Raw genomic sequence first — 27139 nt, forward strand, 5'->3', positions numbered from 1 at the left:
AATTCTTTACGGGTCTCATGTTTCTGCACAACTTATGAACAGTGATACTGGCTGCCCCGCATCCTGGACTACATTTTCAGACGGAAAGTGAACAGCCATGGGAGACTGCAATAGTGTCTGCCTCTACAGCAAAGGAGAGTTAGCTTCACAACCTTGAGAAAAGGATTAGTGTCTCCCTCTGGCACAACAAGCAGACAAGTTCACTGTCCAAAAGAAAAGCCCTCAGTTCCCTGAAAACAGGGTTCCTCCCTTGAACCTCATTTGTGAGTACAGATATTACCTGACCCTCTCCTATGGGGATTAGAGCTCCGGGAACCAGCTGAAAGTCACAAATGGGTAAGAAAAAATAAACTTATGTTAGGAAAAACTCCCTGGAAAACAAATTTTCTTTTGGTATTTTGTGTTTATTACTTCACTTGTGTATGATTGAGCAGCAAGCCATGGGACAAAGAGATGCTGGCTTTGCAATAAGAGGGCTATCAAGCCTTCCCAGATTCTATAAGGTTTAGAGTTAGCTCCAAGTGCATCATTCTAGCATGGCTTACACGAGTAGAAAATGGAAATTTCTGAAGAAAAGTCATATCAGCACAACAGCTGGCAGTTATTAGAACTGATATGACAACACTGGTAGATAATCAGAAGACACCGCGGGCAGCCAACCCTATAGGTCCTCAGTGAGTGTCCACCAATGTGAGAGCAGCAGCTTTGCAGAGAAGCTGCTCTAGGAACTGCTTGCTGGGACTGGAGGCTCATGCATCCTAAATGTTGTTGCTTTTACAGGCACTTTGTGTGGTTTTATGGAGAAAGGTGCATAGTTTTTTATAGTGCGTTAGCTAGGAGAATGTTTTAAATGAAGAAAAGGTTGGCAGATAAAACCAGTCTGAAACTCTCTTTAGATCTCAAAGAAACCTTATTCTCGTGGCACTGCATCATTAAATTAAGAAAAAAACAGGCTTTATCCTCAACCAGGGCTTATAACAAGACTCGTTACATTTGCTTCAGTCCAGACCTAGTTGTTTGTACACTTTGTGGCACTGCTTTTTATGTGGGTGGTTATGCAATGTAGAAACATTGCAATGGAGAGTGGCAAAAGCTATTTAGTTTCTTCTGAATTTCAAAGGGACTATTGTTTTAGACAGAAAATGTTTTCCCTATTTTATTTCAAGTAAAAAGAATTAGACTAAAAGGCAGATGGCTTTAAAATATTATAAATAGAAAAAGGTCAGTATTTTGTTTATTTGTTCCTTCATTAGAATATTTCTTTTATATATTTTTTTTAACAATCTCATCTCTAACAGAAAAAAAAAAACAAACCATAGTTGAGCTTCTCCATCCCTAAGGGAAAGGAAAAAAACTGTTTCTGTAAAGAACTTATTTAAAGTAAAACCTTTGTGAAAAATGATACCATTATAGCTTTTAATATAAATGGATTTTATTATAAGTTTTACAATTGAACCCCAAGGTATATATTAGTAAAAATTGCAATATAAAATAACATTATATACCTATAAAATATAAAATTAAGTTATAAAATAAAATGAATATTTTTTTTCAAAGTAGAACATTTTAACAACCAAAAGAGAAGGCAATTATAATTCTTATTCTAAATATCGATTAAGATTTTTCAAATTTTTGTTCCTATGGGGCTGCATGAAGGTGCATTTTTTAAAGAAGGATTACTCATCAGGAACAAATCAAATAGCATTTTCTATGAGCATATAGGAAGCCTGTGTTCTGTTGACCTCATCTAGTTAATCTATTGGTGATGGATGGCCAACCAAACTTACATCATCCATGATTAATGGTAGAGTAATGGGATGAATAGAAAATGGAAGCCACCTGGCTAGGACTCTAGGTTCCAGACACTTGATGCATTGAATAAAACATCTATATTAAGTTCTCTAACAACAAAAAAGGAAGCAGCACTAGATACTGGAAGAGATACAAAGATGACAAAAGATAGTGCTTGCCTCCTATGTAGTGCAATGGTTGGTGTCCAATGACTGGTACAGAAAAAAGGTGCTATGGGAGCTCTCACTGCGGGATGAGGTTTCAGAGGGAAAATGGAAAGGATGTTAAGGATATCAGGAAAGAATTTATGGAAGAGAAAGAACCTGCAGGATGGACTTTTTTTTTGGACAGGCTGCAATGGTGAAGTGAAGGCAAGAGTACTCAGTGGATGGTAGGTTTGAAAGAGGGAGTCAGTTTGGTTTAGTGTCTGAGAATAGGCCTTTGATAAGTAGTTTGGTTGAATATTTGCTTCTTCCAACATGAAAAATTGTTGGTGCTGTTGTTGTGTTTGCAGTTTGTGAAGTAGTATATCTCATAGGAAAATAAATTAAAATAGCACAGAATATTTTGATGAAAATATGGAAGCCAAAGAGAATTAATAAACAAGCAAGATAGTTACATTGATTGCAAATCCAAAATTTAATGACATCAAAAGCAGCTCTACAGGTCAATGATAACCAGATAGAAAATATAATGAAAATTACATTTGTGTAAACAAAGATATGAGTCTAGTAACAAGTATCTAAGGCTTAAATTGAGAAAATTATAAAACATTAATGAAGGATGCTAAGAAAGTAAAATATTTGGAGAGATATTTATCTTATCTTACTTCTGAATGGAACTATTCAGTAGTTTAAAGACCCCAAAATGCATAAATTTAATGCATGTAGGTAAAAATATCAATTAATAATTGGAAGAGCAGAAGGCCAAATAAATTCTTAGAAATGTTAAACTTTTACTAGAAGAATAGTCATGGACATTTAAAAAGACTAACATGGGAGAACATACTAAACAGATATGAAAATGCTATGGAACTGGCAAAAGACTCATCAAAGATCAACAAAAATATGTTATAAGAAAAAAAACAAAAAACTAGTACAGACATTGGAATGCAAAATGGCATTTCACTAGACAAAACTATCCATCACTAGAGTAAGTATAGATAGTATAAATCCATTGTTGGAACAAGGAAAATTTGTACATTTGAGGACAGAAATTTGACAATATTCTCAGAACTTAACTGTTAATACATTTAGATACAGAAATTTTGTATAGATGTATCAATGATTATTTAATTTCAGCATTATATATAATAAGAAAAAGATTGGGGACAATATAAACATATACCAACAGGCAATTAAAGAAATAGCATATTCCAATACTCTGGAATACTACATAGCCATTAAAAAGAAAATATTGGCAAGAAAAATGGTGAACAGGTAATCAAGTTGAAAATGGCTAATTGCAGAATGGAATTTAAATAGTGGTTTTTATTGGTTGAAACCAAATGTGAAGAAAAGCAGGCATCAAAGACAATTCAAAAGTATCCACTCAACTTCAGATAACTGGGAAATGGCAAAGAAATTAAAAGAAAGAGCCAAAAAGAAGCTCTTTGGTGGAGATGATGAACTAATTTTTAAAATGTCAACAGCTTGCCCTAATCAGTTTGGCTCAGTGGATAGAGCATCAGCCTATGGACTGAAAAATCCCAGGTTCGATTTAGGTCAAGGGCATTTACCTTGGTTGTGGGCACATCCCCAATAGGGAGTGTGCAGGAGGCAGCTGATCAGTATTTCTCTCTCATTGATGTTTCTAACTCTCTATCCCTCTCTCCTCCCCTCCATAAAAAAAAATTAATAAAATATATTTAAAATAAAAAAATAAAATGTCAACAGCTTGCCAGAGATAAATCCATGCCTATACAGGGTCAAGTAATCTTTAACAAAGAAAGCAAGAACAAGCAATAAAGAAAACCTATTCAATAAATGGTGCTGGGAAAATCGGGCAGACACATGCAAAAAGAAATGGAACTAGAACACCTGCAAAGCACCACAGGCCCCTTCCCCAGGCCACCCCACACCCCAAGGGAACCCCCACCCTGATCTGGCCCCAACCCATGCACCAGGCTTCTATCCTATCTAATAAAAGAGAAATATGCAGATTGACTATCACTCTAACACTCAAGATGGCCGCCCCCATGTGGTCAAAGATCCTGCCCCCATGTGATACAAGATGGCTGCTACAAGATGGCCAGAAGGGAGGGCAGTTGGGAGGGACCAGGCCTACAAGGGATGACAGTTGTCAGTGATCAAGTCTGCAGGGAGGGCAGTTAGGGGTGACCAGGCTGGCAGAGGAGGGAAGTTGGGGGTGACTGAGCCTGCAGAGAAGGGCAGTTGGAGGGGACCCAGGCCTACAGGGGAGAGCAGTTGGGGAGTACCAGGCCTGCAGGGGAGAGCAGTTGAGGGGGACCAGGCCTGCAAGGGAAGGCAGTTAGGAGTGACCAGGCCTGCAGGGAAGGGCAGTTAGGGGCAATCAGGCTGGTAGAGGAGCAGTTAGGCATCAATCAGGTTGGCAGGGGAGTGGTTAGGGGGTGATCAAGCTAACAGGCAGAAGCAGTTAGGGATAATCAGGAAGGCAGGCAGGCAAGCAGTTGGGAGCCAGCAGTCCTGGATTGTGAGAGGGATGCCTGACTGCCAGATCAGGCCTAAATGGTCAGTCAGACATCCCTCGAGGAGTCCCAGATTAGAAAGGGTGAAGGCTGGGCTGAAGGACACCTCCCCATGCACAAATTTCATGCACCAGTCCTCTAGTAAAAAATAATGCTGAATGAAAACTCTAATAGAAAAGTAACATTTTAAAAAAATGTCAACAGCTCCAGTTGATGAATTCATTAACCAGGCAATCGCAAGAGGATGTTAGTAGATAGTTTGAGAGAGGCAAATAGTTGGGGTCCTCTACATAAATCTGAGAGTTGAACCACTGTGGATGAGCTGCCTATGGTGATAGAGAAGGCAGAAAGAAATATTTCAAAGGCAAAACACTGGCAATGCCTGTGCTCAGAAAAGGGCAGGAAAGAATGCAGGGTACAAAGAGCAGAGACAATGGAAGAAACCTTGGCTTGCTTGATGTCATTGGGCTGACAGAAGAGAGTCTAAGGAGCGTAAACCATGCTAAGTGCTGTAGAGAGAAGTCCATCAGAAGCAAACCTTGAGCACAGGTGACTGGCATGTGGATACTGATAACTTCTGAGAGAACAATCACAGGGAATGAGTGACAAGAGAAGATTGACTGCCAGGGCATGGATGATAGCACCCATATAATGTATTTGACATGTCTCCATTTGCTTTGTAACCTTTCTAATTATTTTATCAGTGAGGCAGCAGAAATGAGTTGAATATAAAGGAGTGAAACAGCAGTGACAGTAAAATTATTCCTGGTGACTAAACTTACATAAAGAGGCATCTTTAGGTCTACCTATCAAATTTTCCAATTTGTTCAATAGGCATTTCAATATACCACTTAGCAGGGTAAATTGCTTCCCATTCTTAAGAGACCCAGTTGGATGGAGCTGAGAGGTGGAGGGGAAGGTAGAGGATGACAGTATTTTAAATTGCCCTGCAGGGGAAGGTAGAGGATGACAGTATTTTACTCACTCTATCTAGTAAAAAACATAAATGAAATGAGACACATTTCTTTAATCTATCTGAAACCTTTAGTTTCCTTTTCACCTGAAGCACAGTGGCTTTTTAAAGAACCATTTATTTGTTTTAGAATTTTCCCAAAGTAGTCAATTTCAAAATAATAGTTTGACAGTGAAATCAATGCAATCACAAAAAAAAAAAAAAAAAATGCAGGCAGATTGTGACTATGAAGGAGATTCTAAGAAGAGGAGAAATTCTCTTAGTTGAATCAAAGGAGACTGACTGAAAAAATACGATTTGATTCACCAGGAAAATGAATCTCTCAGGCTTCTTAAAGTTGGCAGCTTAATGCCTTCATGTGTCGGAGACTCTCCCTGAGTAGCTGAATAAGCTAATAAGATACCCTCATCATAATAGAATGATTTAGTAACAGGAGAGGCGGGACATGGTGATGCTATATCTGTGTTCTGACAAGAGCAATGTCACTGTTACCATTTTATTAAACAACTGTGTCCATCGAATGAAACTTCATTAAATACTAGAGGTACAGTGCATGAAAATTTGTGCGCTTGGGAGAGGAGGGGTCCCTCAGCCCGGCCTGTGCCCTCTCACAGTCCTGGAGCCCTCAGGAGATGTCCTACTGATGGCTTAGGCCCGCTCCCCACAGTCTGCGGGAGGCGACCAGGTGGGTGATCAGGGGATGGGCATTGGTGGCTGGTGTGGCCACACCCCAATCCCCATCACCCCTCTACCACCACTGGTCGCTGGTCCCTGGTGCCCCCCCCCCCCCCTTCACCACCATCCTCTCCCTCTGCCCGCTGGCATGCACCTTGACTGGCCTGGTGCCGCCTGCTCGTGGCTCCACCCCCCGCCGACTGGTCATTCCACCATTCGATTGATTTGCATATCACACTTTTATTTTATAGGATTGTATTCTGACTATAAAACATTCAAAATGCTGCTGTCAATAATGCAATAGTTTAACGTTATCTTTAGATATCTTCCACTCAATCCTGTTATTTACATTTACTGGCAAATAAACTGAGGAAAAGAATTTAAGAAGGAGCATCACTACCTCCAATCCACATATTTTCTGCATTTGACCTTTATTACTACTTCATCTTCTCTTCCTTCTCAAATTAGAAAGATAAAGATAGACAGTCAAGAGGTTTTTAGTGATCATCTATTAATTTTTTTACTTTTTTAAAAATACATTTTATTGATTTTTTTCACAGAGAGGAAGGGAGAGGGATAAATAGCTAGAAAAGATGAGAGAGAATCATCGACCAGCTGCCTCCTGCACACCCCCTTACCGGAGATGTGCCCCCAACCAATGTACATGCCCTTGACCGGAATCAAACCTGGGACCTTTCAGTCCGCAGACCAACTCTCTCTCCACTGAGCCAAACCGGTTTCAGTGGTGATCATCTATTTAAATCATTCCGTCTTAGAAACCGAGTCTCTCTGAGGTGACTAACCTGGTGTCAAGTAAGGTGTTAATAGAAAAGGCAGAGCTAAAAATCCTGTCACTTTACTCATAGTCCTTGCATTTTACGTATGTGTCAAATTGAATAGCTACTTAGCTTTTGGGTGGTTAATGGCACACAGATATGCTTTAAAATCACTTAATGTGCAATATCTAGATCTTGCAACTTAGAAACTCACACCTGAAACCTGTATGTTTATGTTAACCAATGTCACCTCCATCAATTTAATAAATACTTTAAAAAATACAATTAGGCTTTCCTGTGAGACTGAAACATCACTTATGAATTAATTATTCATAAAGATTTGGTATGTTTCAGCAAAGCTGGACAGAACAATAAAAAAAAAAGCTTAGAATCAGACAAGGAAGACAAACTAATAACCACCTTCATTTTCTTTCATCACAGATAGAAATAATTTGTCTTTTCCTCTGCTTGACCCCTATTAATTTCTCCCTTTCATGTGTCAGTCTGTAGCCTCCTCAGACCTCTGAGCGTTCTCCACTGCCTACTAACTAACCATCTGCACAGTCAAACACTGTACTGGTGTGTTGTAAAAGTGCATAGATATGGAATTCGATGTGACTGCCAGCATTCTCAACCAGAAGCAGAATGCTCTCAGTAGCCAAAGTTTCTTACTGGTGTTAGCTTTCCAATCTCACCATGCCAATTTGTATACCGTTCCCCCTTATCTGCTAGAGAATCATTCCAAGACCCCTCGTGGATCCTGTGACTGGGAACAGTACCAAACCCTATATATACCACAGTGTTTTCTATATATTTATACCTATGATAAAGTTTAATTTACAAAGCAGGCACACTAAGAGATTGAAGCTAATAATAAAATAGAATAATCATTATAATATACTATAATTAAATTCAGGTGAACATGGTCTCTCTCAAAATACCTTATTGTGCTGTACTCACACTTCCTGTGATAATATGTGATGATACAATGTTTACGTGATGAATGAAATGAGGTAGATGACATAGGCCTGGTGACATAGCATGTAGGTACTATAAGGGCTACCTGAGCACAGGCACTGGGATTCTACAACAGTCAATGTGATAATAGAGTTGGCTACTTAAGTGACTGCAAGGCAGGAGCGTATATGCTGTGTCCACTGGACAAAGAAATGATTCATGTCCTGGGCAGGACGGAACAAGATTTCATCATGATATTCAGAATGGTGCACAACTTAAAACTTATGAATTATTTATTTCTGGAATTTTCCATTTAATATTTTTTTTAGACAATGGTGAATGGTGGGTCACTGAAACGCATCAAAAGTAAAACCACAGATAAGTGTGTGTGTCTGTTGGGGGACTACAGTAATTGTTTATGTATAAAATTGCAAATGTTCTATATGCATCCTTGAATAGGAAATAAGATGTTTAAGCAGAAGGACCATGATGACTCAACATTTTTTAATCCATTTTCCTTACAAGTCAGAATGGTGAAGTAGAATAAGGGACCCAAAAGCCCCTTAATAAATTCCACTTGCATTTTTAGACTATGGTGATTTGGTGATTTCCAGTAAAAATATCTTCCTTACTTTCCTTTTTTAAAGGAATGATAAATGAGAATTCGAGGTTTTGCTGCCAGATCTACCTGCTATCATTCATCTGGACTTCAGGCTTTTCATCTGTAAAGTGAGGGAGAACACTTACCCATCCCTAAGACCCCTTCCTGCGCTAACATATAATGGGTTGATGTCAGAATCCTGACTCCTGAGGATGAGATCAGGGAAGGGAATTACTACATTTTCTAAGAATGACCGAGTTCTACTATGGGAGGGAGGTTACTAAACTTTAAAACCTCTGACTACTTATGCCATAATCCATGCATTGTTTTTAAAAATGGTGCAGCAGGTTAACCATAAAAAATGTTCTTGTCAACCTAGCTCATGATGGCTAGATTTCTGCTTCTTTGGCCTTTATCAAAAAAGCTGTGTTGATGCAAGCATCACTGTCAGTTAGTGAGTGAATTGATGACCATATTTGATTAACTAGCTAATGAGACTGCTTTTCTGTTAATGCTAAAGGTGCTTGTGGATAAAACGGGGGACCATATGGGAGAAGTGCCCTGTGACAAGTAATCTTTGATGGGTGTTGCCATTATTCCTTATACTTTTAGCTTTGCCTTAGCCTTGCAGGCATTCTCATGCTACAGTTGACTTTTCAAATTCCCCCCAAAAAGATGCCCTATTTCCATTTCCCTTGTCTCTATAAACCAGAATATCAGAAATCTACTCTCTAGGAACCAGAATAATAATAATACCCTGTTTCCCCGAAAATAAGACAGTGTCTTACATTAATTTTTGCTTCCAAAGATGCGCTAGGTCTTATTTTCAGGGGATGTCTTATTTTTCCATGAAAAAGAATACGGTACACATTTATTGTTAAATGAAAATAAAGGAAATCTATTACCTGTATACGGTACGGTAGTGCGGTAGTTGTCAACACAAACCCGACAAACTGTGAGTCCTACAGTATCAAGAATTTACTCATTTATTCAATGACAATCATGTCATCATCTTCTGGAACATCATCATAACAATCCAATTCCTGAATTTCCTGGTGAATTTCTTGTGACTCCATTTCTTTCAGAATCAGTGGACCAAATCTCACATGTTTAGCCTAGGGGGGCCTTATTTTTTGGGGGGATGCCTTATATTTCACTCAGAAGGAAACCTGTAAGTAGGTCTTATTTTCGGAGGAGGTCTTATTTTCAGGGAAACACGGTAGCTTTTGGAACTGAGAGTAAACATGTCCAGCTGTACAGTGTGTGCCTTCAAATTTCTATGTCCTAATCATGCATCCATAGGAGACTTCTGTTTTTACAAGGCAATCCATGAGATTTTATACATCTTAGTGAAATTACTCACACATCACAGAGTCCTCTTTGATGATATATATTCTCAACTAGTCGAGGTGTCAGAGTTTCTCAAAATACCTGCACTGCCATTCAGTCTGCCACCAAAGTCCTGGAATCCAGCCACTGCTTGCGCGGGGAAGCCGTGCTGGTGGCATCAGGACTCTGCAGAGCTGAGCATGTGCGGTGGATGGATGTCATTCTCTGCTATTAACACAGCTGCTTGGGATCCTGCTGACATCCTCATAACATCCAAATGCCCATCAGAATTGTCTGCCACCAGGTGATCATGGTAGAGTGACCATTGCAAAGGGAGTGTCAGAAGAAATGTTTTAAGATGTTAACTCATAACTGTGATGAGAGGCAGTACCGCGAAATGCTCAGAAAATAGCACCAGATGGGCCAAGCTGGCACACAGCTATCTGAAACAGCAAGAAATATTTTAAGCAAAAAGCATTTGGGCAGTCTGCACAGTAAAGAGAAAGACGACAGTAAAGTGTTTTTAACATCACTTAGGAAAAAGGGTACGGGCTTTAAATTCAGACTTGCTTTTAAATCCTAGCTATTTAACTTACTCACCTATTTTAGGAAACTACTTATCAACTTTGAGTCTTAATTTTAAAGGATCCATAAAAAATGGGGATGGAAGTGGTTTTTCTGGCAGAGTTACTGTGAAGATTCAGTATGTCAAGCACATAGTGTCCAGTACATATCAGAAATGGTAAGTGTACGCAAACATGGATGCCTATATAGCAAATCTAGGACTATTTTCATGTGCACAGAGTGCAGAAAAAAAATTTGGCTCCAAAGTCTATGTTTCCAGTTACACTTACAACATCAAGTTCTTCAAACACAAGATTAACAAATTAAGTAAAATGGGGAAAAAATGATCACTTTAAGTGGAATATTGAAATGTACACCTGAAACCTATGAGTCCCTATGAACTGATGTCATCACAATAAATGTAATTGGAACACTTCCAAATTGCCCACATCATATTGAAATGTTCACAAAGCGAAAGGACAATGTCCCAGTCTATTCTCTTCAAGTTTCCAGGATGAGGGCAGCCAATGTTTTCTTGATGATGTGTGAGCTGCCCTAAACAAGTGATTCACTGGCCCATCTCCATGGAGAAGGGTTGAGCAGGGTCACTTTCTTGGAGTAAGGCCGCCCAATCAGTGTCTGTTAGGTCCTGAATAATCACATGAGTCAAGCTTCCTTATTATTATTAATTAGAAGAATAAAGCTACTCCAACAGTAGGTAACTGGACTCAGGGACCACAGGAATACAGTCACTTTCAATGCAGGAACCTTCCGAGTCAATGGCTGTGAGACTGAAGGAGTGAGAGGATGAACAGAATGGTCCAAGGTAGTCCCACTACTTAGTAAAGGTAAAATGCTGAGGTTCAGCTTAAACAGTCCGTACCATCAAAGGCATTCTTGCTTTATGTGAGGCAATACAAAGCTAAATGAGATTCTATGTGGATCTTCTTGTTAGGCGATAAAGCTTCAGTGAAATGAAGCTTATAGCTGATGGGAAGGAATGGAGCTGTTAGACTTATCATCATAAGGAAAGATATGGCCGTGGGATGGGCCTTTGGAGGAGATGATGAGCGATGCTCTTTCAGAAGGAAGCAGTCGGGAGGCCTGGGAAAGATTAAGATGTTGGGAGAAGTATGTTTTTGCAAGTACCGTGCTGTTAAATTATCTGACACTGAGTAACTCATGTGCCTCCCCCAAAATTGTCCATTTTCCATCTGTATTATGAGGGCTCTGTGGTTTCTCCTTTCTACATAATTCTCCTCCCCAAAGGAAAACCAATGATTGAGTATTTTCCCTGCAAATTCATGTGGGCAGACTTTTTATTATTCTGCTTGTTCTATGCTGGCAGCAAGGCAGTGCAAGGCGGGGACTGAGCAGGAGTGATGAAAGCCAGAATGCTTTCTGGTTTGTTCTCAGATAAGCAGAGAGCATTATCTTCCGAGTTAGCCTGGCACTTCTCCAGGTCTGCACATTATCTCAAGTGCTACATTCTAGGTTGGGATCAATTTGATGAACTTTTATTTTTTTTAAATATATTTTTATTGATTTCAGAGAGGAAATGTGAGGGAGAGAGAGAAGCATCAATGATGAGAGAGAGTTATTGGTTGGATGCCTTTTGCATGCCCCTTCCTGGGGATTGAGCCCACAAGCTGGGCATGTGCCCTGACTGGGAATTGAACTGTGATCTCCTGGTTCAAATGGTTCAGTGCTCTTTACCATTGTACCACACTGGCCTGGAAACTTGATACATTTTAAAGGGTAAGGTATTACCAAGGGGGTTGCTCAAACTGCCTGGAATAAATTATATCTAGGACTTCCAGGTGAGTGAAGATCATTTGTTTCAGTCCTCTCTTCTGGGTTTTCAAATTGTAACTAATAATAAAAAACAGCAACAACAACAACAAAAAACACCCAGAAAACAGGTGGTATTAAAATTGCCTGACAAACAATCAAATGGAAGAAATTATTTGCAAACAACACCTCAAATGATGGGTTAATATCCAAAACATATAAAGAATTCATACAATGCAGCAACAACAAATAAACAGTCCAATTAAAAAGTGGGCAGAGCGCCTGAACAGACAGTTCTCCCAAGATGACAGAGAAATAGCCCGAGATATAGGAAAAGATGCTCAGCTTCACTAACTATATTAGGGAAATGCAAATCAAAACCGCAATGAGATACCACCTGGCACCTGTTAGAATGGCTATTATAAAAAAGACAAGTAATAAGAGGTGTTAGGGAGGTTGTAAAGAAAAAGGAACCCTCATTCCCTGCTGGAGGGAATGTAAATTGATACAGCCAGTACAGAAAACAGTGTGACCCAGCAATCCTTCTCCTGGGTATCTAACCCCAAATTTTGAAAGCCTTTATTCGTAAAGATATATGCACTTCTATACTCATTGCAGCATTATTCACTGTGGCCAAGACATGGGGGGAAAAAGTGCTCTTTGATAAATGATTGCATAAAGAAGATGTGGAACATACATTTAATGGCATATTACTTTGCCTTAAAAAAGATATAATACTGACATTTGTGTTAACATGGATGGGTCTTGAGAATATCATGCTTAGTGAAATAAGTCGGACGGAAAAAGACAAGAACCATATGATTTCACTCACATGTGGGATATAAAATTAAGAGCAACAAACAAGCCAATAAGACAAACCAACAAAAACTCATAGACACAGGCAACAGTATGGTGGTTACCAGAGGGAAAGGCAGGGAATGGGGAGGGCAGGGGGTGTAGAAAAGGGTAAAAGGGTCAAATATACGGTGATGAATGGAGACCTAATTGTGGGTGATGAACACACAATGCAACATGCAGATGAGGTTTAATAGAACTGTATACCTGAAATCTATATGATTTTATTAACCAATGTCACCCCAATAAATTTAATAAAGTTAAGAAACAGCAAATACATTGCCTAACCATGTAGAGCACTGTGAAGGCAAACATGATGATAAAAAACAAGGAGATAGGCCTTGTTTCTGTGGAATGCAGGATGCAGTCCCAAGAGGAGCAGCAGTTATTTAGACCTGCCTTCTACCTACAATGGCTTCCAATACTGGCCCTTCCCCTTTGGCTTGAACATTTCGCTGACAAGAAACATGTTTCTTGCAAAGAAATCAATGCTTCGATTGTTAGGACAGTTACACTCATTTGAGCGCCTAAATTATATTTTGTTATAGTCCCAAAGTAGCATATAGAGAATTATATTTTAAACGATTTAACATTCTTTTTAATGAAAGGATAGCACTTTAAAACTTCCATAACAATTACTTTGAAAAATGCTTAGTTTGAAATACGTTAGTGTTTTGTGTGTAACAGTTATTGAGCACTATGCAGGCATTTATGCTAAACATTTTACATCAACTATTTCATTTCACCTCCACAACAACATATGAAATAGACACAATTATGTCCTTTATACAGATTAAGATACTTGAGTGTTTTGTCTCAGTTAAAATCTATGGCTAATTTCTGGAACTGGGATCTAAACATACTAAATCATAAAGTTATTATTAATTTTTTTCTAGCTTACGTTGCTTTACTCTCTACATTCTTACATGCCACTTCTAAGTAGACACAATTAGTAAGTTTAAAATGTTGATGGTCTTACATAACTTTAACCAAGGAGAGGAGAGGGGAAGAGACCATTTTCTCCTCAATAAGAAACTCAGTATCAAATTCCTGTTACATAACCAGGCTGCATTATTTTTCAAGAGGTTGGTGGTAGGTAGAATGACATACAGGGCATCCTTTTTCTTGTTTTATATAATAGAATAACAACATAAGTGGTAAAAGAAAGGAAAAAGAAACAATGGCTCTCACTATGTGGTGGAGTTAGAGTGAGAAAGAGGGAGAGCCACCTTGCACTAGGAAATGAAAATAAGTGCAGGTCACTGACACCGAAAACCAGCAAGAGACCTAGTCTCAGACCTGATCATTTTTTTCTTATCTAAATCTCTAAGGGATCTTTGGAGCAACCTATCTGACTGTGTGGTACATCACTAAACACAATGCTATGCCAGAGAGATTTATAGTTCCGTGTTGGAGTGTCTCTTAGTAGTGACTTCATTGCTGCTTCTGGCTATTCCTTTGGTCTAATGGGCTCCCCCTGGCTGCACCGCCGCCCGCGTGTGCAATAGCTCATCTGTCATCCTCCTTTCTAGAGCACCTGTCACTGGAGCATGTATGCGCTGTAAATGAGGACTGCACGGTTTATGCCCACGGAACTAGCATTTTTACATAATCCCTCATTAAGGAAGCTTTCTTTTTTACTCTCATTAATTAATTCCACTCAGGCCTACCTACCATTGATCTTTACATTTCTAATGTTTGGCTCCACAAGCCATACTTTGCTCTTCATGAAAAACTGATTAAAAAAAAATTAGAACATAGTCCTTCTGGTGCTCACAGCTGCTGTGTCATCTAGCAGTGGGAGATTCCTTTTTGGTAAAGTGCAAGGTTCTCCCCTCCCTTTGTGATTTTAAGGCATGAGTATCTGTTATACATCAAACAATGGCACGTGGTTTATAAAAATTCTACTCAGAAAAATCGGCCACATGTTTGGTGAGTTGTAGTGACAAGCATCTTAGGAAAATTCACAAACTCATTGAATTTAAGTTCATGGATATATCTTTCCCCCCCACTGTCTTGGCATTTCATTTTCTACATGCCAAGTCTTCAAGCCCTTACTCAGTCCCTTCCCACCATCAATCTGTCATCTCACTGGTCTGGCTTCTTGACAAAAGAGTTCTCATAGCTTACTGCCACCTTTTCCAGGGATAATTATCTGTACTAAGGGCTTTATTTGAATTTGATATTCTCACTGTGTGTGGAAATCAGATGAAAAGCAAAACTCTACAAACGAGTAGTAAATTTGCCAAAATGTAAACACTCAGCTTCATTATTTCTTCAAAGTGGTGTTTTGTGAGGAGAGTGTGAACTGAATTGGAGCCCCGCCCCCAATAAAAGACATGTTGCAGTCTAACTCTTACGACCTTGTTTTGAAATAGGGTCTTTGCGGGTGTAATTGAGCTTAGATGAATTTATACTGAATTAGGATGTGTCCTAGGTTCAATGTCTAATGTCCTTTTAAGAGGGCCATCTGAAGACAAAGGTACACAGAGATGCACATGAGAGCACCATGTGATCTCATGGGACACCAAGAATTGCCTACAACCACCAAGCTTGGTGAGAGCCAGGGGGCAGATTCTCCCTTAGAGCCTTGAGGAGGAATCAACCTTGCTGCCACCTTGATCTCCTACAGACAGCCTCCAGGACCCTGAGAGAATACATTTCTGTTGTTTTAAGCTGCCCAGTTTTTGGTAATTGGTTACTGCAGCCCTAGAAAACAAAGACAGAACTGCTCCTGCCATGAAGACAGAAGAGAAACAGTTTAGAGATGGAAGATGCTGATGATGCCTTGCCATAATAGCAGTCAGCAGTTTGACCAGGACCAAACCAGAGGGGGTTGGACCTGCATTACCACCATTTGTCCCCCAACCAGATCTGAAATATCATTGCTGACATATACACATAAGGAACTGTTTGACATTGAAATTGGGTCTCAAAAGAACTGTTAGCCCAGAAAGAAATTCACTACAGACTGAATCATTTGCCTCTCAACATAACCATTATTGCTTGTCTCATTTTTGGTTCTCATAAGATATACTATCACATGATCTCACTCATCTAGGGGAAATGGTAAATAACATAGACTGATTAACAAGAACAGACCCAGAGACAAGGAAGCATAGATCAGACTGTCAGACCTCAGAGGGAAGGTAGGGGAGGGTGGGAGTAAGGTGGAGAGATCAACCAAAGGACTTGTGTGCATACATACGAGCCTAACCAGTGGTCAGCAGGGGGTGGGGGTATGCATGGGGAGGGGTTTGGGATGGAAATGGAAGGATGAGGACAAATATGTGATACCTTAATCAATAAAGACATTTTCAAAAAGAAAACAAATACAGAAAAAAATTGGTACAAGATAGTTGAGAAATATTAGGCTTAGCATATGTGTACCGTATTATTATTCATAAAGCAGAAGGCAATCTCTCTACTTTAAAAAAGTCTCAAGTTAAAAATTCATATTCAAATGAATTACCCGATACTGAGTATTTGTAATTAAGGAGGAAGGAAGGCAGGGGTAGTTGGAGAAAGGCAGTTGGCAGCATACTTCCTCTGCTCTTGTTCAGAACGTGGTTTGTTCTTTACTAAATGGATCCAGAAAAGAAGTGACACTGCCGGAGCAAGTTTGCTGCCGATTTGAAAGTGCTCTGATCATCTGTCCTACAGATACCTTTTAATCAGTCTATTCCCTCCTTGCAGTCCTGTTCTACTATGGTCAGGTTACAGTGTTTACGGAGCAAGAACAGAGTCGCAGTAATTGTGAGTGGGTTTTATCATTATTCACCCTTTCAAGATAAAGTGTCCCAAGCAAGGCATTTTCTATAAATATGACATGAGATTGGAAAAGGGATGGGAATATATCAACACCTGCTCACTTATTATATATGCTACCTTTGTTCTCATCTTAAAAACATCAACGTGATGGATGAAGGAGCACTATTGTATCACCCCAGGGCTCTTAAACATAGGAAAGCTTCAGGAAACAAAATGTCTTATTTCATTTCATTTCCATCATCTAAGGTTTGATGTAAAAATTAACCTTGACTCATTCCCAACCTCTCTCCATTGCACTAGTTTAAATAGGTGTGGGGTGCCCTCTATTGATGCAGATGTGGGCAAAAGGCCTTGCCTAGTTATTTGCATTGGTCACTAATTATTAGTGTAATGATGATTTTTGTTTTATTTCTTTAGTTGTCAGTTCATTAAAAAAGAGAGAAGAAAAGAAGGAAGGAAGGAAGGAAGGAAGGAAGGAAGGAAGGAAGGAAGGAAGGAAGGAGGGAGGGGGAAGGAAGGAAGGGAGAAAGAGAAAGAGGGAAGGAGGGAGGGAGAAAAGGAGGGAAGGAGGGAGGGAGGAAGGGAGGAAGGAAGGAAAGAAGGAAGGAATGAAGGGAGGGAGGAGGGAGGAAGGGAGAGAGGAAGGAAGGAAGGAAGGAAGGAAGGAAGGAAGGAAGGAAGGGAGGGAGGGAGGAAGGGAGGAAGGGAGGAAGGAAAGGAAAGGAAAGGAAAGGAAAGGAAGGGAAAGGAAAGGAAAGGAAAGGAAAGGAAAGAAAAGAAAAGAAAAGAAAAGAAAAGAAAAGAAAAGAAAAGAAAAGAAAAGAAAAGAAAAGAAAAGAAAGAAGGAAGAAAGGGCTAGAAACATCAAAATTATTGGTTTGGTTTTAATTATATGCAACATTTACTGGGCCTGAATGGGACATGGTGCTGCAGAAATGTGGGAGCAGTATAGGCTGAGCATCAACTCCTGGATTTAAAAATCTGCTTTAATTGTGAAAAAGTTTATTAACAGCTCATGTCCCACTTTGCTACTGTGACCAACACAACACAACTGTTCTACTGATTTTTTGTAACTAAGGCCTGTCATTTATTTATTTTACAAATATTTATTAAGTATCTCTTATGTGCCAATGTTTTAGAGGATGGAGATGTGACAGTAACCCAGACAGACAAATTTCGTTCTTCAGACTTACAATATAACAGATGTTTTGTCAAATTAAGCCCTAGCTGGGTTCTCAGTGGTTAGAGCATTTGCCCATGGACTGAAGGGTCAGGGGTTCAATTCTGGTCAAAGGTATGTACCTCATACCTCGATTGCAGGCTCAATCCCTGGCCCTGATCAGGGAACATGTAGGAGGCAACCAATTCATGTCTCTCTCTCACATCGATGTTTCTCTCTTTCTATCTCTCCCCCTCCCTTCCACTCTCTCTAAAAAAATCAATGTAGTAAAGTATCCTTGGGTGAGGATTAACAACAATAATAATTATACATGTTTTTGAAACACTTAATAAGTGTTAGTTATTTCTATTTTTATTACTCTTTTCATTATAACTACTATGGAATTACTAAGCATGAATATCCCTTTTGTTAAAGTTTAATTTTCTATTTAGACTGGGAATCTATTGTATACATGGGAAGGTTCTTGTCCTCAGAAAACTCCACTCTGAAGACAAATACAGAAAATCACACTAATTAGGATATTACTAGCACACTTATAAAGGCAGGTATGTATGCTAGTACTTTGGGGAATTTTTTTTATTTCTGTAATAGACAAAAGCCATGAGGATCTGGCCTAGAAACTAGACAGTTATTAAGAAGCATCCATCAGGTAGGTACTCACTTTATTCTAGAGGAAGTATACTAAAACAGCACGTGGCCATTCACTTGCCATAGCTGAGCACTAAAATGGTCATAAAAGTCTCACATTTTTCTATTTATGAGCAAGCATTCATGATTATTTTGTTTCATAAATGTGATGGGCTCTGAATATAAACAATAAAAACAAAAACAATCATTTGTATCCATAGTTATAATTTTGGCTAGATGGATGAAGGAAAATACCAGCAAATGTTTATACTCTATAGGTTTGTTTCTATTGCTTTGTAGGCAATGAAATAGTTATCCTTAGTTTCCACATTAGAAGACTAGAGTAACAATTATAGCCATCCTCTTGTACTTCAGCTTATCAGAGCAAAACATTTTTTTTTAAATCTCAAAACCCGCATTTTTGTTTCTTTGTTTCCTCATTATAGTCCATAAATGTAAATGTCTGCATTATATAAGTGTATGAATCTAAGGGTTTGTTTCTCTTACCGAGAGATACTTTAAGCTAATGCCTTTTGAGTTTCAAATGGTAAAAATAAGAATGTTTTAGATTTGTTCAAGAAAATGTGGAATAATAGTGCAATTATAAAATATTTCAACTTGAGAGGTTAACTGTAAAAATAATGGCTTTTAGTTATCTCTAACTTTTCCCTGTAAATTAATGTTTAGGGTAAAGTTTATGTAAACAGTTCATGGCAAGAAGAAAAATAATACTATTAGTAAATAATAATTATTCAACATATTTATAAAAATAAATTTCTTATGTTGTGTTAAAAAACAACAACACACATCTCAGTTCTTAACCAAACTGTAGGTTAGAATCAGTTTTTAAAAGTAATCTCTTCACTTATATGTAGTTTTATATTTAAAGAAATATTGTGAAGCTTCCCCTGTAATTTATAGCTTATATTAATGTAGTACATTTCTTTGACTAGTGAACCAATATCAATCCAATACTAAAGTCCATGTTTTATTCAGATTGCCTCAGTTTTTACCTAACATTCTCCTTCTGTTCTAAGATCTCATCCAGGATAACAAGTTATATTTAGTTTCCATGTCTGCTTGGCTGTGATAGATTCTCAGACCCGTGGTCGGCAAACTGTGGCTCGTGAGCTACATGCGGCTCTTTGGCCCCTTGAGTGTGGCTCTTCCACAAAACACCACGACCTGGGCGAGTCTATTTTGAAGAAGTGGTGTTAGAAGAAGTTTAAGTTTAAAAAATCTGGCTCTCAAAAAAAATTTCAATCTTTGTACGATTGATATTTGACTCTGTTGACTAATGAGTTTGCCGACCACTGTCTCAGACTTTCCTTGTTTTTGATGACTTCTCTGTGTTCAGAATTGCTGGCCAGGTGTTTTATAGAAATGTCCTTTAAGAGGGAAGTATCTAATGTTTCTCTAATGATTAAACAGAGGTTATAGGTTCGGGGGAGGAGACCACAGAGGTGGAGTGCCAATCACATCACGTCACATCGCATCATGTCACATGAATGGCTCAGAAAGACTGTCCATGGGACTCACCGCTATTGCTCTCCTTCGTCACCTGACTGGGGCCGTGTTGGCCATGTTTCTCCACTATAAAGCACTCCCTAAGCCCATTGCATACTGTAGTTTGGGAAAGGAAGTCACTATGTGTAACCCACACTTTAGGAGTAAAAATTTAATTGTAAAAAACTTTAATTTTGATATGAGTTTTCAAAGAAAGAGCAAGAACATGTACACATAGAAAAAGGTCTCCTTTCTTATTGAAGGACTTCTCTAGGGGTGGTGCTCCAAATGGCGGCAGGACCCACTGGAGAAATCTTAGCCTCAAGAATTTTATCTGTGAAGGTCCTAGTTTCCCTTTAAATCTGCATAATCCCAAGATTTCACACATAGTTTTTACATCTACCCCATAACTGTTATTCTGCTCTTTAAATATTCATCCACTGTGCACTCTGTAACCATCATTTTTAAATTTAATCATGGTGGTCTCTGTGGCTTATCTATTACAGAGTTTATTACTGAAAGAAACTAGAAACACTATAATGATGGAAAATCTCCACCAGTGGGTCTGGCCAGTCACATCTTTCATCGCCTTACTTCATCAGTTAGCTTGTCCGGAGGCAAGGCGCCTGGTAGTCCAATCAACTCCAGGAATAATATTTCTTAGGGTCTCACATGTGCGTGCAGACACACACACACACACACACACACACACACACACACACACCTTACTTCCTTAAAGTAAATTGAGTTTATAGGTGTTCCTGCCCATGGTTTAATGAGAAGATGCTCCGCAGCCAGTCTGCTCCTAGATAAGTCAAGACTTCTCTCATGTGGCATTTTTTTGCTCTTTGTTTTCCCCAAGAATTTCACTTTGACAAGCCACATCTACTTCTTATTACAGAAATTCAGGCTCCATTTCAAGTAACATTGAGTAACTGCATGGAAGGCACTGTGAGGGACATTTTCATATATGCTATATTTTAAAAGAAACATACTGATCTTATATATTGATTGCTTCTATTATCTAGGTAAGAAAATGGGGCCATGTATTCTTACCCCATACTGATAGTCCTGTTCTCAGTTGTATAAAATGTCAATCCATAGTTTAACATGTATTATATTACATAACAAAATAATAGCTTTTACAGAAAACTTGGCATGTTCCAGGAACTATCCTAAAGGTTTACATGAAATGTCTCATTGAGTGCCCACACAATGTTAGAGAAGAGGTTTAAATTTAAGGAAAGAGAAGCTTAGAGAGTGTTAGATTATTACATTATAGGAAGACATGAGTGGACTGAAGAGGTTAATGGAAGAAAAAGGAGGACTTATGTAATGGAATACATAGTAATTAATGGTCTCCTTGTATTTACATCCTTTGCCTTCTAACAATAAAGTTACCTCCCATATTGACTCCAACCTTGTGACTTGGTTTAGCACAGGCCGGTGACAATCTTGATGCAAGCAGAGGCTTGAAAAGGAGCTTGCGTATTTCTGTTTTCTCAGTTCCCTGTGTTCATTAAGGGAATGTGACCAGGTTAGCCTGAGAAGATGGCTGTACTAGCCTGCTGGGGGGACACAGGAGACATATGCATATGAGATGACATGGAGCAGGGCCAAGAGCATCCTAAGCAAGTCAGCTCCTGGCTGACCTGTCAGCTGACCACAGACACATGAGGAGTCACGAGCCTCAGTGACAAGGCCAGGACTAGAGCGAGGCAAGTGAGGTATTCGTACTGGGTGCAAATGTAAGGAGGTACCAAAAACCTCAGAAATAACAAAATATTACAATAGTGCAAAAAATCAAAATGATGCAACACTCCATGATGAACAAAATCTCAACATTTTCTAAAGACTTGTTCAGTATTACCGAGTTTCCCCTTTGCTTCCTGTTTAGCAGAACTACTGACCTGGCCAACCGCAGGAACCATGAAAAATATAACAAATGATTATAGCTTTAGGCTACTGCATTTTGGATGTTGTTTCTTACACATCAATAATGTAATGATAGGAATTAATTTCAAGATCATACAAATAATATTTGGAGAACCCGCATTCAATTAAAAGCACTTTGACCACAAAATCTCCCTTTCTCATCTGAACATTAACAAGATATATATTTTAGAAAAATTTTCTCACAAAAAAATTCTGATTTTGAAAAATGTGATGATAATGAGTATTGTGATAAGAAGTACAAACTCTAAAACCAGATGGATCTGAGTTTGAATCCAAGCTTTCAACTTACCAGCTATGTTATCGTGGAAAGTTATTGACATAGTATCCCCCCCTTAACTTGTATGTGTATATGCATAACCTGTGCACACACACAATGGGGTGATGAGGGCCAGGCAGGTGGGGGAGGATGCAAGTGGACTGAAGAGGTTAGTGGGAGAAAAAGGAAGACCTATGTAATACTTTTAACAATAAATATTTTATTTAAGACAATGTGACTAGCAAATTGCATATTATATTTTATTAGCATTATATAAGAATATTTATATGATAAGGTTTAATATGATTTAGAATCTAATATGTAGAACATGCTTCATTAATGTACATTACTTTATTTTGAAAATAAGAATACTATGTATTTCCATTTCTCACTTATCTATTTCCATTTCTCTATTTACAAGCCTATACTGCTCTGAGGCTTAGCCTAACAGAAACAGCCAAGGTGAGGACATAAAAAGGATATTGTTTAGCCTTTATTTTGGAAAGACGTGTTTTATTGAAATAGAAAAAAAGTTATCTAAAATTTATAGGTTTCTATTATATTGGAAGGTAGATCTGGTAGATTTGATCATGGACTGTTACACATAAATAAAATCCAATTTAGGCTGAAAGAGAAATAGGAAAACCTGCTTTTCTAGACTTGGTAGATTGTGGTACGGAAGAAGACAGATAGAGAGTGCCCCTCATGGAGCCACAACCCTTAGAGGGTTGGATGTAGCATCCTGGTATGGAGAAGCCCAAGAACATCAAGACCCCAGAATAAACCCAACCTTCTTTCTGGCACCATGACCATTAGGCCTTTGGAAAACAATGCTGGTACGATTGCTTGATAGATCAGTCTGATGTAGCCTACCTGACTGAGGTCATTTTAGGCAGAAATAAGGAGCAAGGGGAAAATAGAAGAAGGATCACCCAACAAAGACCGAGTTTCCTAAAATGATTAGCAAATTGTAGCAACTTTACTAGGTGATAATAAATCATCCCTCTTCTCACCCTTTGGGATGACCACACTGTGAAAACAGGATCTGTATCAAATGTTTTATTTGCGCATCTGAATGTCAGCTGTAAAACTTTGGAACCTGCTATACTATCACATACCCTCTGGAGAAAAGAAGTTCCCATTCCCAGGGCAATTCTGTTGAAGGTGATGCAGAGGACAGGGAAAGGGCGTGTGGGCGCGGTACTTACAGCATCCACTGTACAAGCTCAAGTACAAAGTGGTGTCAATGTGGGGGGGTAGTCTTCCAAACTGCTACAATTTTAAGATTTTTGTCATTTTCCTCTTTGGTAGGATTATGCTGATACACTGCCCTCTTCCTTGCAATATATTGGTAACAGAAATGCTTAAAAACCAAGTTCACTTTTATTACAGTCCTAAGTAATACACATTCATTGTTTTACTTAATGTACTGCATTGCAGTGTCAAATTAATAACAAAATTACAACAGTAACAATTACTTTTAGTGCCTCACATATACTAAATATATATTAATGTTTAAAAATGAATGGATAATCCTGAGGAGGAAATAACTGTTGCCTGGAAGAAAAACTGTCTATAAATTTATATCAGTGTCAGAAGATTTTTAATGACTTACAGAAACAGAGGAATAAAATATTCAAATATTGTATATCACTGATTCTTTTGAAGTAATGGAGAATAATGATAAACAAACATGAGAATACTTGGGATTCTTATGATAATACTGGAGGCCCCATGCCCGAAATTGGCGCATGGGGCTCAGCCCTCGCAGCCCCAGCTTAGTCCAAAAGGTAGTCAGAAGGATGTCCGGTCTAATTAGTACATTGTGCATTTATTATTATAGATCATGTTATGATTGGTGAGAGCAAAGTTCAGCAGAATTGTTCAGAGGAATATATGTTAAACATGATTATATTTATCTCCTTGTGCATAGATTTAATTTTGTAATTTACATTTTCATGGTTTATGGGTTGAATTAATGAATCACAAGGAACAAATTTGCAAACATGAAATCTAAAATGCACATGGAAGGACCATGTGAAATATCACCACCTGGAGCTTTCCTGAATCAGACTGCAAGCATCTGTGCTGCTTCTTGAACCTGACAGACATCTTTAATACATTCAATTAAATGTGGCCTTTTGTGAAGTTTTCTATTCCCAGACTCTCATGGGAACCCAAGGGCTCACACATCGATTAATCTCCTGTGAGATGGAGGGTGTCACTCCCGAGTCTCTTAAGGAATATAATGCATAACATTATACATATTTGCAGCCTCTTCAACCACCACCCTCCTTCTCACTGCCTCTGAGTCCAGCTCTTACTTTTTTTTACAGGATTCACATTTGAATACATCTACTTTGAGAATAAGGTAAAACCCTAATGAATATTCAGAAGTTCTGAGGCCCTGAGTTTAGGACACGTTTCTCCTGAGGCATATACTTGTCAAATTGAGAGCATGTTGGAGGAGTGCTCAGTCCACAGGTAGATATGATATTGCATGTCTGTCTTGTAAATGGTTGGGCCAGTTTTTTTCTTCATTTCCCTTGGGGAGTATTTGGAATGGAGGAGGTTAAAAGTTTCCTGCCACTCCCCAAGCCCCTCTTCTTTTGAATGTATGAAAGAGTAAGTGCCGCCACATGAAAAATTTAGAAAAAATTAAATATGATAGTAAAACAATACTAAACTCAGAAGTAAACTTCTTTGGGCAAACACCCTCCAAAGCAGCATTCCTTGTAAATGTTGATGTTTTTCTCAGCTTTGTGCCACCTGAGAAATTGATATTCAAGAATATAGGTTCAAGTCATGGTGAAAGAAAAGTTGACTAGACATGACTAAGTAATAAGATCTATAACAGCACACTATAGGATTTCCAAGCTGATATCAATCCATTTATCAACACTTGACACTATTACTTAACAAATAAAGAATCTACCTAACTGTTTCATTTTTCAGGGTTTGCTTCTCTATCTTTTTCCAAAATGTAAACATGGAAAAAATACCCAACTTAAAATCTCAACTAAACTATTAAGGTTATAAAAAAGAATGTGCATTATTTTGCATTTCATATATTATTGAGAACAATTATTTCATTTGTAAATGCCTTTTCCATCCTAAATATTCATAAATCATATTGCTGTCTAGAAATTCACCAGATTCATATATTGTTGTACTATAGGGTTAAGGCTATACCTTTTGATAAGGACACACATGTAATACCTTAATCAATGAAGAAAAAGGCTATACCTTTCATCTACTTCTGCAAAAATCAAAATACTTGCCAAACTTGGCACCTCTCAAGTTTCCTCTCAAATTTCTCTAAGATTACTAAGAGTGATTTCTTTAATGACCTGTCATTTCATGTGACTAAGTTTAAAACTTAGATTAATTTAAAAGAGTGAAATGACCCTGGCCAGTGTGGCTAAGTAGTTACAGTTGGCACCAGAGGGTCAAGGGTCAATTCCCTGTCAAAGGTGAGTACCTCCATTGCAGGTTCCTTCCCTGACTCTGGGCTGGGTGTGTGTTGGAGCAACCAATGGATGTGTCTCTCACACATTGATGTTTTTTCTCTCCCCCCTCCCTGCCCCCCCCCCCGCCCCCGCCCTTCTGCTCTCTCTAAAAATCAATGGAAAAAATACTTTAGGGTTAGAATTAACAAAATAAAAAAAGAGTGAAATGGCCTTTAACCCTCTCTAATTTTCAAATCTTTGATTTGTGTGGTTTTTTTTTTCCTTTATATGTTGCTTTGACTTTTCAAGTATGAATATGCTTTACTTTAGAGGAGATGGAAACAAAAGGTCTCTCTGAATTTTGTCACCTGCTGAGCTAACATTAGAGCAACTCTGCCAAACTGAGCTCTTGAACTTCTTTATGCTAAGTGTCAGCATAGGTAAAGGACTTCCCCTGTTGGCTTTAATGTTTTCCCCAAACATAGGCTTAAATCATTAAATAATTAGGCTTAATTGATACAACTTTAGTCCTTCAGAGCATCTATTAGGTGCCAAATGCACAGGCTCATGCCACTTTTTTTGGCACTATTTCTCAGAGCCATTTTTTTTTTTCACTTGCTATGAATTCAGGTCATCACTCCCGAAGGAGCTGATATAATTACTGGGCAAGCTTCAAGAGAATACACCTCTTTTTATACCAAAAACTTTTTCTATAATAATGGCCCAGAGTATATGGATAAACAGTGCAATGAAGATGGGGCAATTTCAGTTTATTTGGTGCGAATTTGAAGTAGCCTTATGGGAAGAAAAACTTTAACATGAGTTCACTGTGTGGATACCATTGGCATTAGGTTATTAAGACATGGCACTAAATACTATTTGGAATATGAGATATTAGTTTGGTCGAAACCCATTACAGATTTAATTTAGTTAGAAGTGAGAGATATACAAAAATTTTGTGGATTGAAAATATAAGCATTATGGAAAGGTGAAAAGCCATCAAATCTGAGGAATTTAGAGCAACAGTTGAGGGAGTGGAGAAAGAGATTTCAACCCACACAGCAAATCCAGAGTCAACTTGGGATGATTATTTTTCTTTTCTTTCTTTTAATATTTTAATTTTGTATATTCCCTTCATCTATATCTCCCCCCTCCACACCCCTCACAACCATCAATCTGTTCTCTATATTTATGATCTTGATCTTTTGTTTTGTTTTGTTTTTGTAGACTTCACATAAAAGAGAGGACATATGGTATTGGACCACATGCGCCTGGCCATCTCTCCTTTGATCTTCTCTATGTGTTCTTTTTCAATATGAGCTCATTAGAGTAATTACTATAAAACTCTATCCGCTTCTTGTAAAATGTCCTCTCTGTGTTTTCTTATTATAAAGTTAAAATTGTATTGGTTTAT

At 38.4% G+C, this 27139-nt stretch overlaps 1 protein-coding gene across 2 annotated transcripts in view; it reads right to left on the reverse strand.

Moving 5' to 3' along the window:
* The window catches only part of BANK1 (B cell scaffold protein with ankyrin repeats 1), a 300521-nt gene that overhangs the window by 106043 nt on the left and 167339 nt on the right, over nt 1-27139 (reverse strand). The window lies entirely within an intron of this gene.

The sequence above is a fragment of the Pipistrellus hanaki genome (genome assembly GCF_964339955.1).
Source record: "Pipistrellus hanaki genome assembly, chromosome: 1".
NCBI lineage: Eukaryota > Metazoa > Chordata > Mammalia > Chiroptera > Vespertilionidae > Pipistrellus > Pipistrellus hanaki.